Source organism: Acipenser ruthenus, chromosome 13 (assembly GCF_902713425.1).
Source record: "Acipenser ruthenus chromosome 13, fAciRut3.2 maternal haplotype, whole genome shotgun sequence".
NCBI lineage: Eukaryota > Metazoa > Chordata > Actinopteri > Acipenseriformes > Acipenseridae > Acipenser > Acipenser ruthenus.
Window position 1 is genome coordinate 15,559,266 of NC_081201.1, and position 19,886 is coordinate 15,579,151.

The following is a 19,886-nucleotide window of genomic DNA, read 5'->3' on the forward strand; positions in this document are numbered from 1 at the left end:
CACCCTCCCTTGCAAAGTTAGCTCACTCATTCCCCACAGTCCAATTTTCTGTGACACCTTTCCCATCACATCCTCCCAGTTCTTTACTCCCGACCCCAAGCAATCAAATTTAACCCCTAGAATCTTAATAAAATCCTTTTTGAAGCAGAGACCTACCTGAGGAGGCTCTTCCCACTTGCCATACAACATGCACTCACTCTTCTGTACATTTAGCTTGGATCCGGAGGCCTGGCAGAAGCTCTCTTTATGCTGTAGGACCCGTCTGACAGAGAGCTCATCGGTGCAGGACACAGTAACATCGTCCATGTACATCATGCACTTATTCCGCAATCCACCGCCACCAGGGATATGCACCCCGTCTATCAGCCGGTCTGCCCTAATCAAATTACCCAAGGGTTCAATGCAACATATAAACAGCAAGGGAGAAAGTGGACAGCCCTGCCTCACTCCACTTTTGATTCTCACTACCTCGGTCAATTCACCGTTTATTATCACCCTACTTCCAATATCTTCGTATAAACACTTTATCCAGTTGATGAAGGAGTGTGGAAAACCCATCTTCCCTAACACCATGAACATATAATCATGAGCAATCCTATCATATGCTTTCTCCAGGTCCAGGTTCAAAATACATAACTTATTCATACGCTCCTTCATAAACTGGATTGTATCCCGCATCAAAATTAGGCTGTCCACAATCTTCCTCCCTGGTACCGCACACACCTGGTCGGGATGGACTACAGAACCGATGACACTCCGTAACCGTAATGTTATCACCTTTGCCCACAACTTATAATCCACATTCTGCAAAGACACAGGCCTCCAGTTTTTAAGCTCCTCTCTCTCCCCCTTCTTGTACAGAAGAGTAATAATTCCAACTCTAAAAGACCAAGGCATTTTATCAGAATTCACAATACACCTTAAAACTTCAAACAAATCCTTTTTAATCACCTCCCAAAAACTTGAATAAAACTCTATTGGTAACCCATCATTACCAGGGGTTTTATTTAACTTAAAACTTTTCATGGCCACGGTCAACTCCTCCTCCGACAGGTCTCTTGCCAATCCTTCACAATCCTCCAAACACACCACCCTCTCCACCCCCTCTAAGATCCTCTTCACCTCCCCCTCATCTATCCCCTTTCGCTCATACAATTCACTATAAAACGTCTCAGCAATCTTCTTCACTTCTTCAGTTCCTTTTTTTAGAACCTCCTCCCCATCCTTCAACCCCTCAAAACACTTATCCTTCCCCAACACTTTTTTGAAAAAGAATCTAGTACATTTTTCATTCTTCTCCACATATTCCACTCTGCTCTTAAAAATGATAGATTTAGTTCTCTCCTCAAAAACTTCCCTCAGGCTATCCTTAACCTCCTTTAATCTCCTCGGCACATTCAAACCCCTCTCTCCCCAACCTGTATAAGCTCTGCAATCTCTTTGTAATTTAACCTGCAGCCTTCTACTTCGTTCAGCCTTCTTTCTCCCCTCCTGTATAAAAAAGGACTTAACATTCCCCTTCATCCATTCCCACCAATCTACTATACTGCTAAAGAAAACCTTTAAAGTTTGCCAACCCTCATACTTCCTTAAAAACTCTTTCCTTATTCTTTCATCTTCTAATAATTGAACATTTAATTTCCATACCCCTTTCCCCACTGAAACCATACTTTTAAATTCTAACCTGCAACTTAACATCAAATGATCAGAGAAAAAAACAGGGACTAAACTAAACTTTACACACTTCAGATCCTTAGAAAAGAATATAAAGTCAATCCTTGAACGAAATTTATTATTTGCACTGGCCCATGTAAACCCTTTCTCAGCTGGGTTAGCAGCTTTAAACCCATCTATTAAACTGAAATCCTTTAAAGTTTCTTTTATCAAGTTTGAAGTTTTGTCTAGTTTACAGTCCTTTCCCGGCTCTCTGTCACTACAATTTAACACTGTATTAAATCCCCTGCTAAAATAATTGATCTAGTAGATAAAAGCTCTGATCTTAACACATTTAACAATTCCCCTCGCTCATTTTTATCTGCAGGCGCATACACGTTAAATAAATTAAACTCCTTGTCTAAAAAGGAGAAACTCATTGATATCGCTCTGCCATCTACTAACACTGTCTTCCTCTTTACTCTAATATTCCTGTTCTTTATCAAAATCCCCACTCCATCATTCCTGTTTTCATTCGATCCTGACCACATTGTTTCCCCACAACCCCACCTCTCTTCTAATTTTTTCAAGTTCACATTAAAAGGAATACCACACTCTTGTACACACACAATATCAGCCTCCACACTTTTCAAATAGTCCAAAACAGCCACACTACGCACATCACCATACACACTTCTAACATTTATAGAAATGACACTGAAAGCTATAACTATGAAATAAATAAAGTACCAGACAGCCATCATACCACATTGAAACTAGAAACCTTTCTTCATTTCGGTTGTCCTCACCAGATTCTCATCAGCCCCGCCCTCTAAGAAACGGTCTGACCCCGGGCTTCGGTCCGCTAATGCTCCATACTGGTTTGTGCAGAGAATTGGAGAGGAACCAGGAGAAGAGACCACCACCCCTTGCTTCTCCCTTCCCCCACCCTCTACACCCTCCTCATCCTCATCCTGAGACTCTTTCCCACCACCCTTTTTATTTCTAGATACAACCACTGTATAAGGTTCTTCAGTTTTTCTCTTTTCTTTCCTCATCTCTTGCTCCATTTGTTCTTCCTCACTCACACTAGGCTCTTCCTCAGCCCTTCCTGCAATGGATTCTGGGCCACTTTCCTCTTCCAAATCAGTTTCTAGTACCACCCCACCACTCATTCCTTCCCCAGCACTCTCCTCCCCCTCCTCATCCTGCACACACCCCACCACACCCTTCTCTTTCCCATCACATCCTACTCCACCCTTCTCCTCCACCAAACCCACTCCACCATCTTGTTTCAGTGCCTCACCCTCACCTCCATTTTGAAATTCCTCTCCACTGTCCTTCAACTCCACATCCAAATTCACAACCACCTGATTGTTTTTCTCCAATTCCCGCTCCTCAAACTCTTCTTGTCGTCTTTTATCCTCCTCTCTGTCTCTCCTTGTTTTATTCGCATAAGAACAGGGACAATTGGCAAACACATGATCCTCCGCTCCACACAAATTGCACACTCTCTTCTCTTTGCACTCCTCTGCCACATGTCCCACCTTCCTGCATTTCTTACACACTACCTCCTCACAATTCATAGCAGTATGTCCCTCCTTTCCACAATTTCTACACAACATAGGCTGTCCAAAATAGTGTACAAATCCTCTATCCCCTCCTAACCGAATATATGCTGGGATATGAGCCAAACCATTATACCCATTAGGATTCCTCCATAACCTACACAATACTTTCCATGTCCCAGTCGCTACCCCATCCCCATCAGTCCCCATAACAGGAGCTCTCAAAACATAACAATACTTTGTCAACCAAGTCCTAATATCTTCTGCTCTCACCCCTTCATTAAACATACGCACAATTATCATTTTCACATCAATTTTACTCAGCACTTCAATATCAAAAATTCTACTTTTCCAATTTCTTTTTTTCTCCCAATCCGCTAACAACCTTCTTAATCCACTCTCAAACTTAAAACTAACTTCCTAAGAATTACTGTCTGGAAGCTCAATCAACATGTTCAGCTCTCTAGGACTAACTCCAAACTCCTTCTGTATTACCTGCCTACTGAAATGTATCCTAGAAAAGCGAACTTTTCCTTCACCCTTAGTGAACTCCTGTTTCAGGCTAAACCTTACACAGTTCACCCTCCTCGTCCCAAACTGTGCACCCACCATACTACACTAACCCTCAAAAAAAAACAAATTAAAGAAAGAAACTAAACAAAACAAAAACACTAACCTCAGGAGCGCCCCCTAAGGGACCTCCCGACCTCGCCTCCAGAAAAAAAAACTGGCTTCTCCTTTCCTTCAACTCCTCTTCCTCCAAAAAGAAAACAGCTCTGGGATATCTGAAAGAGAAAAAAAAAACTACAATTAATATTACTTAACCACCGATACCGATCGCAACCCTTGATCTAAGCCAAGAGGCCGAGAAGCGATGCCCACAATGGTTTTGACCAAACGCCCCGGGCGCGGCCGCCGGAGCTGCCGGGGTACTCGCTTCGTGGACTGAGGGGGAAAAAGAAAAAAAAAGAACAAGAAAAAAAAGGTGCCAGGCTCTAATTATTAACACGGCCGCCGCTGCTGTGCTCGTTCTGCTTTTAAACCCATGTCGAGCCCCACCCCGAGGGGCAGGGCTAGCCAAAAATTGCATTGAACTCATAAATGCTCCTCTCCACGGAAATCTTTAGTAAAATACTCTTTTATTGAGATTTTACCATTTTTTTACATTTACACCCATTCGTTTTTTTTCATTCATTATACATTTCTTTTAAAGATGACATTCATGCATACAGACATACATTTTGTTTTAAAAGCATTTAAAATACATTTAAAAACACCAAGACAATTGTGCTTTGTACAAGGTTAAAACAGACACAGATTAAAATCAACATGAAAAAAACCTGTGCTGCTTTAAAAGTGACTGGAAAAAAAGAACCATCTATAAAAAATCAGTGCTTGTGAGGGCCGGGGAGTGCTCTCTAAAAAAGTTCAAAAGTGAACATAAAACAAAACAATAAAACTATAGAACTAAAACAGGGACAGGGGAAAAGGGACAGTGTATAAAACAGTGAGTTAAAATTCTAAAATTTTAAAACACTTAAAATGTAACTTTTAATAGTTAACATTAAAAATCTTTTAGATACATAAAACAAACAAAACAAAATCAAATAAAACATTCAAAATAAATCAAATCAAAGTCCATAAAACTGAAACAAAAAGACTACATAAAACCAGGGCACCGTTCAAAAAACGGTCATGCCAGCTAAAAAGGGCGGAATGCTGGCATGACAAAATAAATAAAAGGCTTAACGGTGCCCCGTAGTCCTGCTCCTAGGAGCTAGCGGTTCCAGTTTTTTCCTTCATTCCATCTTCACGTCCTGAAGTCCGGCGATCCTCCACTCCGCGCAGGCCTTGTCCTTCCCAAGGGTCCGGATGTCCAGAATTACAAAGTCCTTAATAAGAGTTTGTGCCCTTCTGGTCGTGGTGATAGTGTCTAGCTCCTGCTTGTGGTAGACACAGACGTTACGGCCCTCCCACAGGATCTGCTTGACAACATTGATGACACGCCAAACGCACTTAGCTGTGCTGGTAGCGATTCCTCCCGCAGGCCCATAGAGCACAGTCTCAGCGGTCATCTTGGCCGTGTCAGCAAACCTGTTTAGGAAGACAGAGACAGAGAGCCAGACACTGCCAGCCACATCACACTCCCAGAAGATATGGGCTGGTGTTTCTCTCTTGCGGCACTTTTGCATAGGGGCATGTTTCTACTTGGGCTAGTCCCCTCCTGAACATGAACGCTCGAGTGGGGAGTGCACTGTGGACGGTGTTCCATGCTATATCCTTCTGGACATTACTGAGGCAGCTGTGAGACACATTCTCCCAGATTTTTTGGCTTTGGGTGAGGGAGAAAGTAGCTACTTTTTCAATTTCCTGGGAACCGGCAAGATATTTAGTTACAGCCTTGTATTCCCAGGAGGCCAATTTTGCTTTATCTAAGCCCAATTTATATATAGTGTCCCTTAAGGTTCTATAATACAATGGGGGGTCCCAGGAGTACGGCACGGTGTTATCAATAGTGCAGAGGCCCAAGGCCCTGAGACAGGTGGCAAAATAGAAACGATTCATGTAACATACCTTCCTGTCCAGGGCCTGGATGTTCTTGATAGTTTGCGTGAGCCCCTGCACTCGGGTGAGCTGCACAACGTCCGGGACCCCCTTACCTCCCTTCTTGTCGGCTTTACTCAAGGTGGCTCTCTTTACCCGCTCCATCTTGCTGCCCCAGATAAAGCGGTGGATAATGCGGTCCACCACTTTTTTGGTGGTCCTGTCTGGGGGAAAGATTTTTCCTACATAAGAGAGGATGGGGAACAGTATAGACTTGGTTATTAATACTCTACCCGTCATTGTTAAGGATCTTGTGCTCCATCCGCCAATCTTTTTACGGACCTGGTTAATGGCCGCCGTCCAGCTCTGGGCCCCCGAGCTATTGTTCTCGAAAATGAGGCCCAGAATCTTGATTTTGTCCTTTTTGACAGGGTACATGTCCGACAGTTCCCTATCTACCTGCCAATTTTTAGACACGTAGACTTCGCTCTTGGACTTATTAATCACTGCCCCGGTCGCCGTGCAGTACTTCTCAAGGATATTACTAATCCGAGGTACCGACAATGTGTTGGTGCAAATGAGTGACACATCGTCCATATATGCTGTTGTTTTGACCTGGACCCCGTTGGATCCAGGCAGTTGGAAACCAGTTATATTGGTATCCCTACGAATTGCCTGCAGGAGGGGTTCAATGCACACGACATATAGCAGTGGGGATAGTGGGCAACCCTGTCTGACCCCTGACTGGATAGATATTTTACCAGTCAGGTGCCTGTTCACCAAGACTCGGGTACTAATGTTTGTATATATGGTTTTAACCCACTCCCTAAGTCCAGGAGCGAATTTCATCTGGTCCATCACTTTGTACATATATTCATGGCTTACCCTATCGAACGCCTTCTCCTGGTCAAGGTTGAACAGGCAGAGGGGATGGTTCCGTTCTCTAGAATAAGCCAGAATGTCCCTTGTTAACATTAAAATATCAGTGATGGACCTCCCTGGGACGCCACAAGCCTGGTCGGGGCCAATGACCAAAGGGAGGTGTACTTGTAGCCGGAGCATCAGAGCTTTGGCTAGTATCTTGTAATCCACGCAAAGGAGGCTGATTGGGCGCCAATTCCGTAGATCTTTAACTTCCCCTTTCTTATGAAGGAGAGTAATTACACTCTCCCGCATAGAAGGGCCCAACCGCTTCTCCCTGTAGACCGCTCTGTAGACCTCCGCTAAATGGACTTTTAGCGTGTCCCAAAAAAGATGGTAATACTCACCCGGGATGCCATCTGGACCTGGCGTCTTACCGGTGTTCATGGTCTTAACCGCCTGGGTGAGCTCCTCCAGCGTGAGTTCTGGGTCCTTCTCCTCCTCCTCGTCATCCCGCACTGAGTCAGGCTCCAACTGGCTCAGGAACCACTCTATCAGGGTGTCATCTGTAGCTTTGATGTTATATAGGTCCCTATAGAAGTTCTCTACCACTTTTTTCACTCCCTCACTATCCTCTACTATCCTCCCCCTGCTGTCGAGCATGGAGGACATCAAGTGCCGCTTCTCCCTCGTTTTCTGGAAGAAGAAGCGGGTACACTTTTCGTCTTCCTCCATTTTTTGCACTTTTGCATTGTGCATGACCTTTCGTTGTTCCTCCCTACAAAGCACTGAAAGATCTAGCTTGGTCTGGGCTATCTCGTCGCTTACAGGGAACCCCCGAAGCTGAAGCAGGCTCAGACGCTGGAGAGCAGCATTCAGGTGTTTATATTTGGCCCTCCTTTCTTTTGCTTTCCTCTTGCCTGCTGCTATGAAATAACCCTTAGTTCTCATTTTGACCATCTCCCACCACTCTATAGGGGAGTTGAATAGGTCACGCAAAGTGGTCCACTCAACAAGCCTGCTCTTATAGGCTGCAGCTATGGAGGGGTCGTCGAGTAAGGAGGTGTTTAGTTTCCAGACCCCTGACCCCATCTGGGAGGTCTGAGGGACCTGCAATGTTACCTGCAGGAGCCTATGGTCAGAGAAGAAGACGGCCTGGGTGTCTACTGCCGTCTTCGTAAGGGAGCTGGTATGCAGGACGAGATCTATACGGGAGAAGGAGGTCCCAGATGAGCTCACCCAGGTAAAGGGAGGCACCAGGTCCTTACCTGCATCACACAGGGAGAAATCAGATATTACGGAGGACAAAACTCTACTAGAGCGGTCGTTGCGTGGCCTGCTCCGGTCTACGTCCCTTAGAGCACAATTGAAGTCACCTGACACGATGACGGGTACGTTCCCCAGCAGGAGTGGACGCAGCTGTGGAAAAAATTGAACTCTTTCGTTTTGGTTAGTGGGTGCGTAGACATTGACCAGTCTGAGGGGAGTGTTGTTGTATGTCACATCCACGCTCAGAATTCTACCAGGTTCTACCTCCCTGCTGCTGCGGGAGGTAATAAATGGGTTTTTAAACAGGATACCTACTCCGTCGGCTCTGGCTATGTTGGAGCCCGACCAGAAGGAGTCCCCCAGGGTCCAACTCTCCTTCAGGTCCCTATAATCAGGGCTCGACGAAATACCACACTCCTGCAGAAAGATGATATCTGCTTTCAAGTTAGCTAGATAGTTTAGTACATCAAATCTTTTTTGTGTCTCCCTGATGCTCCTGACATTAACAGACACACATATCAGGGCCATCAGGGTAGCTAACAAGAAAAGGAGTCGCTGCGTCCACCCCATAGTGACTATGATTGGGAGGTCGGGACACTCTTCCTACTCTTAGCTCTACGCTTGCTTCGAGGGGGCTTGGGCTTATTTGCAACTCCCATCACCCCTGAGAAGGTACTCACTGCTGCCTCGTCCAAGAAGGCACCGTCTTTGTATGCACAGTACGTGGAGTTGTTTGGGCTATTCAACTCCCCACAAGGTAAGTCTGGTGGAACTTGCTCAGGGCCCCTCGGAACGTGTGGGTCAGCTTTGTCCTGGGGAGGGGTTATGACAGACAGCCTTCTTTGGTTGTTACCGTCTGTTGAATTGGAGCTGTTAGCAGACTTCTGGCTTACCGCGTCCAGGGGTATTCCCATGTCCTCCAGTGCTGTATCTAGGAGGACCTCTAGGGAGCCCCTGGTTTTGCCCATACAAGGGAGGGGGTCAAGGATGCTTTGAAGGGAGGCCCTTCGCTTGAAGAGGGTCATTGCTACCGAGGTACTGCTGGTCAGGGAAGGTGTTGACCCCGACCTCTCCCTCGGTGCATTAGTGAACACCTCTTCTGCGAGGTGTGCTAGGGTTTGTGTTAACGACTGGGAAGGCTGGCTGGGGATGCCCTGGCTGGCTGCTACCTGCCCACTAGGCGGCAGTGTAGCCGTCCCACTCGCCTCCGTCTCTGCCTGCGAGGGCAAGACTGGGGACTTTGTGTGGACATTAGCTGGTTTTGGATCTATTGGGGCCACCTGCAACTTGCTGTCTTTGATCTTGATCTTCTTTCTTTTCCCACCCTCGTCTCTACCCTTTCTTTTCCCCACCCTCGGCTGGTTCTTCACTCCCTTCCCCTCCTTCTCACTCTCACTTTCACTTTCGCTTTCGCTTTCCTCCCCCACGGACTCAATCCTTATGGCGTCATAACGAGAGCCGAGGGGGAGTGCTGGCGCTGAGAGGGCCCTACTCAGGGGGGGGCCGCTGCTGGGTCCGGGCTCCCTCCCTGCCTCGTGTTCTGTATCAGAGGAGCTACTGGAGGAGCTAGTGGAGTAGCTGTTGTACTCTCTCTCTGGGCTGGGGGAAGGGGTCCTCGTAAAACGGGACATGTCTCGGGGGCGGGGGGGTGAGGGGGGTGCTGGTGATGATGGTGGTGCTGGAGTCTGTGTTTTGGATGCTGTTGGTGGTGATGTGGACTGATCTTTGTTACTTGCTCCCTCTTCCTGCTCAGGCCTAGGCTTGTTGTTATTTGCCTTGCTGGCTCTGGCCATGTTGGCATAGGAAGAGGGGCAGTCCTTAAACAGGTGCCCCTTCTTTCCACACAAATTGCACTGCCTCTCTTCTCTGCAGTGGCTGGTCTCGTGGGGGGCGCCGCAGTTCCTGCACTTGACTACAGTACATGCGGCCGCCAGGTGTCCTAATTCCCCACATTTCCTGCAGAGTTTTGGCATCCCATTATAGAATACCAGCCCTCTGTTGGGCCCTAACACTATGGAGTTTGGAATGTGGCGGACGCCTCCAATGCCCGATGGATCAACATTGAGGCGTACCAGCCACTTTCTGGCTCCTGTCCAAACCCCATCTTCGTCAGTAATTTTCCTCCCTTCTGATGACACCCTCCCATAGCGGTTAAGCCATGTTGTAATGTCGTAGTCGCTAACAGCCTCATTGAAAAATTGGACAGTAACAACTTTCATTTCTCTGTCTGTCAGTGCATCCACACAAAATTCTTTGTATGGAGCGAGATATTTATTCTCCCCCCAAAAGGACCACATTTCTTGTAACTTTTGGGGGTTCCTAAAACTGACCTCAAACACTTCCTTAAGCCCTGGCAATTTCACCAAACAATTCAAGTCAGAAGGGGAAAAACCCATACCCCTCTGAAGAATGGTCCGGCTGAACTCCAGTCTCGTCAGTCCTGGCTCCGTTTCCTCTTGCTGGGTCCTTGTGAAGCGCACCGCATTGTGCCTCCTGGTCTCCTGGGTTGGCCGGAACGCCATCCTTCAGCTGGCTCCTCCGATTGGGGTGGGAGAAGCCTCTGGACGTCCGGGTTGTCTCTCTCTGCAGGAAAGAAACAACGTAAGCAACAAATCTGGGCAGTTGAAGGAACTATTACTTTAGTCCCTGAGGAGATGGTCGCCTCGCAAGAGGGACCCCCTCCCCAGGTGAACGGTGTCCTTCCCTGGCGGAGTAGGGGGCGCTGCTTGGCACCGAGACCACGTAGGAAGAATCGTGGCTGTGACGCCTCCTCGGGGTCCGGGGCCGCCCTCTGCTCCTCCCAGATGGCGCCCTCTGCTGGGCGCCGGCTGCTCTCTCGGTCAGGATCTCGATTACAATCAAGGGCTGGGGATGAGGTCGTCTAGGTCATCAAAGGGTCCTCAAAGGTCGTCTGGATGGTAGGTCCTCCTTCTCTCGAACTCCAGGAACGTCTGGAAAAGCCGGAACCGCCTGAAAAAGAAAAAAACTGGAACCGCCTGAAAAAGAAAAACTGCTCTCAACAGTCAACAAAATCTTGAAAGACCCTCGGCCTGGATTGGGCAAGCCAAAACCAGACTGAGCATTAGTCTTCCAAAAAGTTGCCGAGCTGAAGAAAAGCCAGTCAAAAATAAAAAAAATTCTGTTCCTCCTCACCCGAACAAACCTCTCACAGACCCTCGGAGGGAGCGGGCAATGCCACTACCCTCTAAGCCTTAGTCCTTAGAAAGATTTATTCGAACTGAAGAGAAGCCAGAGTGTGGAAATCTTTAGTAAAATACTCTTTTATTGAGATTTTACATTTTTTTACATTTACACCCATTCGTTTTTTCATTCATTTTACATTTCTTTTAAAGATGACATTCATGCATACAGACATACATTTTGTTTTAAAAGCATTTAAAACACATTTAAAAACACCAAGACAATTGTGCTTTGTACATGGTTAAAACAGACACAGATTAAAATCAACATGAAAAAAACCTGTGCTGTTTTAAAAGTGACTGGAAAAAAAGAACCATCTATAAAAAACCAGTGCTTGTGAGGGCCGGGGAGTGCTCTCTAAAAGTTCAAAAGTGAACATAAAACTATATTACTAAAACAGGGACAGGGGAAAAGGGACAGTGTATGGAACAGTGAGTTAAAATTCTAAAATTTTAAAACACTTAAAATGTAACTTTTAATAGTTTACATTAAAAATCTTAAAGATACATAAAACAAAACAAAACAAAATCAAATAAAACATTCAACATAAATCAAATAAAAGTCCATAAAACTGAAACAAAAAGACTACATAAAACCAGGGCACCGTTCAAAAACGGTCATGCCAGCTAAAAAGGGCGGAATGCTGGCATGACAAAATAAATAAAAGGCTTAGCGGTGCCCCGTAGTCCCGCTCCTAGGAGCTAGCGGTTCCAGTTTTTTCCTTTATTCCATCTTCACGTCCTGAAGTCCGGCGATCCTCCACTCCGCGCAGGCCTTGTCCTTCCCGAGGGTCCGGATGTCCAGAATTACAAAGTCCTTGATAAGAGTTTGTGCCCTTCTGGTCGTGGTGATAGTGTCTAGCTCCTGCTTGTGATAGACACAGACGTTACGGCCTTCCCACAGGATCTGCTTGACAACATTGATGACACGCCAAACGCACTTAGCTGTGCTGGTATCGATTCCTCCCGCAGGCCCATAGAGCACAGTCTCAGCGGTCATCTTGGCCGTGTCAGCAAACCTGTTTAGGAAGACAGAGACAGAGAGCCAGACACTGCCAGCCACATCACACTCCCAGAAGATATGGGCTGGTGTTTCTCTCTTGCGGCACTTTGCATAGGGGCATGTTTCTACTTGGGCTAGTCCCCTCCTGAACATGAACGCTCGAGTGGGGAGTGCACTGTGGACGGTGTTCCATGCTATATCCTTCTGGACATTACTGAGGCAGCTGTGAGACACATTCTCCCAGATTTTTTGGCTTTGGGTGAGGGAGAAAGTAGCTACTTTTTCAATTTCCTGGGAACCGGCAAGATATTTAGTTACAGCCTTGTATTCCCAGGAGGCCAATTTTGCTTTATCTAAGCCCAATTTATATATAGTGTCCCTTAAGGTTCTATAATACAATGGGGGGTCCCAGGAGTACGGCACGGTGTTATCAATAGTGCAGAGGCCCAAGGCCCTGAGACAGGTGGCAAAATAGAAACGATTCATGTAACATACCTTCCTGTCCAGGGCCTGGATGTTCTTGATAGTTTGCGTGAGCCCCTGCACTCGGGTGAGCTGCACAACGTCCGGGACCCCCTTACCTCCCTTCTTGTCGGCTTTACTCAGGGTGGCTCGCTTTACCCTCTCCATCTTGCTGCCCCAGATAAAGCGGTGGATAATGCGGTCCACCACTTTTTTGGTGGTCCTGTCTGGGGGAAAGATTTTTCCTACATAAGAGAGGATGGGGAACAGTATAGACTTGGTTATTAATACTCTACCCGTCATTGTTAAGGATCTTGTGCTCCATCCGCCAATCTTTTTACGGACCTGGTTAATGGCCGCCGTCCAGCTCTGGGCCCCCGAGCTATTGTTCTCGAAAATGAGGCCCAGAATCTTGATTTTGTCCTTTTTGACAGGGTACATGTCCGACAGTTCCCTATCTACCTGCCAATTTTTAGACACGTAGACTTCGCTCTTGGACTTATTAATCACTGCCCCGGTCGCCGTGCAGTACTTCTCAAGGATATTACTAATCCGAGGTACCGACGATGTGTTGGTGCAAATGAGTGACACATCGTCCATATATGCTGTTGTTTTGACCTGGACCCCGTTGGATCCAGGCAGCTGGAAACCAGTTATATTGGTATCCCTACGAATTGCCTGCAGGAGGGGTTCAATGCACACGACATATAGCAGTGGGGATAGTGGGCAACCCTGTCTGACCCCTGACTGGATAGATATTTTACCAGTCAGGTGCCTGTTCACCAAGACTCGGGTACTAATGTTTGTATATATGGTTTTAACCCACTCCCTAAGTCCAGGAGCGAATTTCATCTGGTCCATCACTTTGTACATATATTCATGGCTTACCCTATCGAACGCCTTCTCCTGGTCAAGGTTGAACAGGCAGAGGGGATGGTTCCGTTCTCTAGAATAAGCCAGAATGTCCCTTGTTAACATTAAAATATCCGTGATGGACCTCCCTGGGACGCCACAAGCCTGGTCGGGGCCAATGACCAAAGGGAGGTGTACTTGTAGCCGGAGCATCAGAGCTTTGGCTAGTATCTTGTAATCCACGCAAAGGAGGCTGATTGGGCGCCAATTCCGTAGATCTTTAACTTCCCCTTTCTTATGAAGGAGAGTAATTACACTCTCCCGCATAGAAGGGCCCAACCGCTTCTCCCTGTAGACCGCTCTGTAGACCTCCGCTAAATGGACTTTTAGCGTGTCCCAAAAAAGATGGTAATACTCACCCGGGATGCCATCTGGACCTGGCGTCTTACCGGTGTTCATGGTCTTAACCGCCTGGGTGAGCTCCTCCAGCGTGAGTTCTGGGTCCTTCTCCTCCTCCTCCTCGTCCCGCACTGAGTCAGGCTCCAACTGGCTCAGGAACCACTCTATCAGGGTGTCATCTGTAGCTTTGATGTTATACAGGTCCCTATAGAAGTTCTCTACCACTTTTTTCACTCCCTCACTATCCTCTACTATCCTCCCCCTGCTGTCGAGCATGGAGGACATCAAGTGCCGCTTCTCCCTCGTTTTCTGGAAGAAGAAGCGAGTACACTTTTCGTCTTCCTCCATTTTTTGCACTTTTGCATTGTGCATGACCTTTCGTTGTTCCTCCCTACAAAGCACTGAAAGATCTAGCTTGGTCTGGGCTATCTCGTCGCTTACAGGGAACCCCCGAAGCTGAAGCAGGCTCAGACGCTGGAGGGCAGCATTCAGGTATTTATATTTGGCCCTCCTTTCTTTTGCTTTCCTCTTGCCTGCTGCTATGAAATAACCCTTAGTTCTCATTTTGACCATCTCCCACCACTCTATAGGGGAGTTGAATAGGTCACGCAAAGTGGTCCACTCAACAAGCCTGCTCTTATAGGCTGCAGCTATGGAGGGGTCATCGAGTAAGGAGGTGTTTAATTTCCAGACCCCTGACCCCATCTGGGAGGTCTGAGGGACCTGCAATGTTACCTGCAGGAGCCTATGGTCAGAGAAGAAGACGGCCTGGGTGTCTACTGCCGTCTTCGTAAGGGAGCTGGTATGCAGGACGAGATCTATACGGGAGAAGGAGGTCCCAGATGAGCTCACCCAGGTAAAGGGAGGAAAATCCCGGTAACAATAGATCTGCGCCGCCGTAACTCCCAGGAATTCAAAGATGATGTCCTTGGCAAAGTTCCTTCTTCCCATGCTGAACTGTACTCCATCCTTTTCTTGTCCAATGAAACGAATTGTATTCAAAAGTCGCGCCGAGGGGGCAGACATGTAGTCTCCGGTCGCCATCACCTTCTCTTTTCTCTCTTTTTTAGAAAAAGCTGCGGTCATGCCACACACACCTGATCTGAGCCAAGAGGCCGAGAAGCGATGCCCACAATGGTTTTGACCAAACGCCCCGGGCGCGGCCGCCCGCCGGAGCTGCCGGGGTACTTGCTTCTTGGACTGAGGGGAAAAATGGGAAAAAGAAAAAGGTGCCAGGCTCGAATTATTAACACGGCCGCCGCTGCTGTGCTCGTTCTGCTTTTAAACCCATGTCGAGCCCCACCCTGAGGGGCAGGGCTAGCCAAAAATTGCATTGAACGCATAAATGCTCCTCTCCACGGAAATCTTTAGTAAAAGGCGAAAGATTTATTCGAACTGAAGAGAAGCCAGAGTGTGGCTTTACTGGCAGCCCAGCCCTTCCGGCCGGCCCAAAGGCCTTCTCCTCTACCCGGCGGCAAGGCCAAACAAAACAAAACAGGGAACTCTTCCCAAAACGCAAGTGCCGTTCGGTCCCGGCAAAGGGGCGCTTTGCTGCTGCCACCTTGAAAGCGAGGGCTCCTACCCCACTAAACAGCTCCATTTCTGCTTTACCGCTGCGCTCGTCCTCCTCCTCCCACGAGCGCAAGGCCTTCTGGGTACACTGGCCTGCTGCGTGAGCAGAGCAGGCTGTCCATCAGTTAGGCAGACCTGCCTGCCTTATTTGGAACAAACAAACAAAAAAAATCAAAGAGCGGGAAAAATACAACCCAGAAAAAGAGAGAGGGAGACTCTCTCTCTCTCTTGTGCACCGTTCCCGGAGGTACTGCAATACCGGGTCGATGCAAAACAGACCTTACCCTTCCCCAAATATCCCCACTAAAATCTTCCCCATACATATATTTATCCATTTTGATAACATTCTTTATCTTCCAAAGAAACAAAAAATAAGCTTCTATTGGTTCTGTTTTATCATTTTTCTTTTTAATACACAAATTTCTTCTCCCATAACACCAACTTCCCCAAACTAATAATAGATCATACTGCTCTAAATTTTTCCTTTGGCAGTTTTAACACCTCCTCCCCATATAGAATAATCTTCCCATTCAAAATTATATCACAAAACAATTTAATAAGATTACTGCACCTTCCCCAAAATTTCTTTGCAAAAATGCAGTCCCAAAACACGTGCAAGACTGTTTCCTCCTTTTTGCACCTTGGGCACTCTGCGTTTACTGCACATTGATGCCTATACAACCTTTCTTTTACTGACAATCTAAAGCGCACAGCCACCCCAAATCTTTACACTCATTTCCGAGCCATTTTGGCTGTATGCCCTCCCAATTTACTAATTTAAGATTGCCTTCGTACCTTCCTTCCCATCTGTCTCATCATTTCGTACATTTTTTTGTGGTTTAACAAGACCCCCCTTTCTATTTCTTTTATTTGCATTTTTAAAAAGGTTATTGCATGCATGTAGTACTGTGGTTTTGTCTCAGCGTTTGGCACCGTGTTGTCCCAGGGTATTATCCCTCTTAAAACTGCTCCAAACCATAACTGAACAAAATAAAAGGACTTGTGCTCTGTTCCCTTCAACAGTGTTTTACATATCTGATTTAGGAAAAAGCAATCCAGTTTTACTGACAAACACGGTATGTCTCTCCCTCCCTTTGCCACCTTCCCATACATCAATTCCCTATTTACATTTTCATATTTCTTGCCCCATACAAAAGGAAAATATTAACCTGGTTAGGATTATTTTATTTTTTGCGTTAATAGGGAACACCCGTGCCAAATAAACTAATGCTGGTACTATGTCTGCCTTTTATTACCAGAATTCTCCCACTGATGGTCAACCTTCTACATTTCCACATATTTAATTTTACTTTAACTTTCTCAATTTTCTCCTCCCAGTTTTTCTTTATCCTGTCCTTCTGAAAAAAGTGCACCCCCAACATTTTTAGCCCTTCCCTGCACACAGTTATACCTCCCCTGCTGTCCGGCCTCCCTTCCCACTTGCCACAGTACATCATGGACGATTTCTCTAAATTTATTTTTGACCCAACAGCTTCTCCATAAGTTTTTAATAACATGATTGCCCTACCTATGGCCCAATCTGAACATAAAAACAAAGTTGTGTCATCTGCGTATTGGGCAATTTTGACCCTTTTCCCCTTACCCCCTGGGATATGTACCCCATCTATATCTTTGTCTTTCCTTATTAAATTTGCCAAAGGCTCAATGCACAACACGTACAATAACGGTGACATTGGACACCCTTGCCTCACCCCACCTTCTTGCCTTACCCGTTCACTGAAAAACCAGTTGGGATACATGAAGAAATCCAAACTCTTGATATTTTTGGATAAAAAGAAATAATCTAACCTTTTACATGCTCCTCTTGAATTTCTCCAAGTATGCCCTACACCTTTTTTATTGTGTCTCCTATATACATCCACCAAATCATAATCCCCCAATACCTTTTTTAAATACTGTGCAGAAAAATCAGTCGCCCTCTAAACATGTGTTAAAATCCCCGCCCATTAAAACTGTGCGATTGGTGCATAGAATATCAGGTAAGTGCTTAAATGTGTCCAACCTTGTCCCTTTTAATGTAGGCGCGTACATGTTCACCAGACGGAGTCTTCTGTCATTGAGCCTACCATCAGTATACATTAACCTGCCTGGTATGATCACTTTTGTTTCCTCAATGAGAAACCTGGTCTTTTTAAATAATATCCCCACCCCATCCGAATGTACGTTACCAATGCTCCAAACTGAAGCACCATCTTTCCAGTCCTTACTGAAACGTTCAATATCCTCCGTATTCTTCAGGTGGCATTCCTGCAGAAAACAAACCTGAAAGTCCAACGACTTGAGGGAAAAGAACAAGGATACCCTCTTGCCAGCATCTCTCATCCCCCTCGTGTTGACTGAAAACACATTAAAGTTCATTTTCCTGTGTTTTATGTTCCATCTTCTTTACCATCCATCGGAAACATTGTTGTTTTTTTCATGTTGTCCACCATAGAGTCGCTCAAATAGTTTAGCTGGGAATCCACACTGTTTTCCTCGCTAGCCACTTCTGATGGCGGCGCCAGCGGGGAACTCTCTACTGAAGATGGCTCGAAACTCGAGACTTCTTCCTCTCCCACCTCCTCGTTTTCCAAACTCTCGAAACTGTTGGATGTCTCGATCACGCAGACTTTGTTGTCGCCATCCGACTCCTCCTGGTTTAGTTTCCTCTTTTTTGTTCTTTTCCCTTCCGCCACTTCCCAGCCCATCTCGCCACTTTCTTCTGTATCACCCCACTGTTTTCCACCCCCAACAGGTGTATCCAAAATCACCGTACCCTGAGATGATTCTTCGGTTGCCATGGCTTCAGGTAGGTTCTTAACACTAGTTACTGACTTCTCCTTTTTCTTTCTTTTTTCTTTCCCTGCCCCAGACACTCCTGCAACAGGACCCTCAACAGCGGGAGGCTCCAAACCAAAAGCCAGAGGCTCCTCTACCGCAGCCACAGTAAGAGCCCCCTGCACAGCACCTCCAGAAACAGCGCCTCCATCAGCACAGGTAGGCGCATGGTCTCTACTGACTTCTTCTAAAACCACCTCAATGTCTCGAAGTGACTCAGCGTAAGTTTTATGTCGGCCAGGGCAGTCCTTGAACATGTGCTCGGTGGAATCACACAGATTGCAGGATTTTGGTTTTTTACACTCTTTTGCCTCATGTCCCGTCTCTAAACAGTTTCTGCAGAAAATATTTGGGCACATTACTGCAACATGTCCCTGCTCTCCACACTTTCTGCAAGTTTTTGGTTGTCCATAATAATACAAATATCCCTTAACACCGCCGATGTAAAAAGATGCTGGGGGACATTCAAACCCTCCTATCTTTCTCTTAAAACGGACAGTGTATTTTCTATTCCCGTTCCACATTTCGTCATAGTCCATTTCTTTTTGTCCAACACCTAAAACATCACAGTATTTACTCAGAAATAACCGAATGTCCTGCTCTTTAACATAAGGGTTTTGAATGCACACCGTTACGGTTCTTACCCGACTTGCGAACAGTGGCTCCACTCTGAAGTTGGAGATCGGAGAAACGTCCTTAGATTCCAGGCACTTGTTCCATGCTTCCTGGCATAAATAGTCTCCCATGAAGGTAACTTCATACGTGCTTCTTAGAGGAAAATCCCGGTAACAATAGATCTGCGCCGCCGTAACTCCCAGGAATTCAAAGATGATGTCCTTGGCAAAGTTCCTTCTTCCCATGCTGAACTGTACTCCATCCTTTTCTTGTCCAATGAAACGAATTGTATTCAAAAGTCGCGCCGAGGGGGCAGACATGTAGTCTCCGGTCGCCATCACCTTCTCTTTTCTCTCTTTTTTAGAAAAAGCTGCGGTCATGCCACACACACCTGATCTGAGCCAAGAGGCCGAGAAGCGATGCCCACAATGGTTTTGACCAAACGCCCCGGGCGCGGCCGCCCGCCGGAGCTGCCGGGGTACTTGCTTCTTGGACTGAGGGGAAAAATGGGAAAAAGAAAAAGGTGCCAGGCTCGAATTATTAACACGGCCGCCGCTGCTGTGCTCGTTCTGCTTTTAAACCCATGTCGAGCCCCACCCTGAGGGGCAGGGCTAGCCAAAAATTGCATTGAACGCATAAATGCTCCTCTCCACGGAAATCTTTAGTAAAAGGCGAAAGATTTATTCGAACTGAAGAGAAGCCAGAGTGTGGCTTTACTGGCAGCCCAGCCCTTCCGGCCGGCCCAATGGCCTTCTCCTCTACCCGGCAGCAAGGCCAAACCAAACAAAACAGGGAACTCTTCCCAAAACGCAAGTGCCGTTCGGTCCCGGCAAAGGGGCGCTTTGCTGCTGCCGCCTTGAAAGCGAGGGCTCCTTGCCCCACTAAACAGCTCCGTTTCTGCTTTACCGCTGCGCTCGTCCTCCTCCTCCCACGAGCGCAAGGCCTTCTGGGTACACTGGCCTGCTGCGTGAGCAGAGCAGGCTGTCCATCAGTTAGGCAGACCTGCCTGCCTGCCTTATTTGGAACAAACAAACAAACAAACAAACAAAC

At 46.7% G+C, this 19,886-nt stretch overlaps 2 non-coding genes across 2 annotated transcripts; both read right to left on the reverse strand.

Moving 5' to 3' along the window:
- Positions 1 to 15,110: 15,110 nt before the first annotated feature.
- LOC131697328 (U5 spliceosomal RNA) lies at positions 15,111 to 15,226 on the reverse strand. The gene has a single exon (XR_009307174.1). It is a non-coding gene; the product is annotated as a U5 spliceosomal RNA (small nuclear RNA).
- A 4,203-nt stretch (positions 15,227 to 19,429) lies between these two features.
- LOC131697329 (U5 spliceosomal RNA) lies at positions 19,430 to 19,545 on the reverse strand. Its single transcript, XR_009307175.1, has one exon. It is a non-coding gene; the product is annotated as a U5 spliceosomal RNA (small nuclear RNA).
- Positions 19,546 to 19,886: the final 341 nt, after the last annotated feature.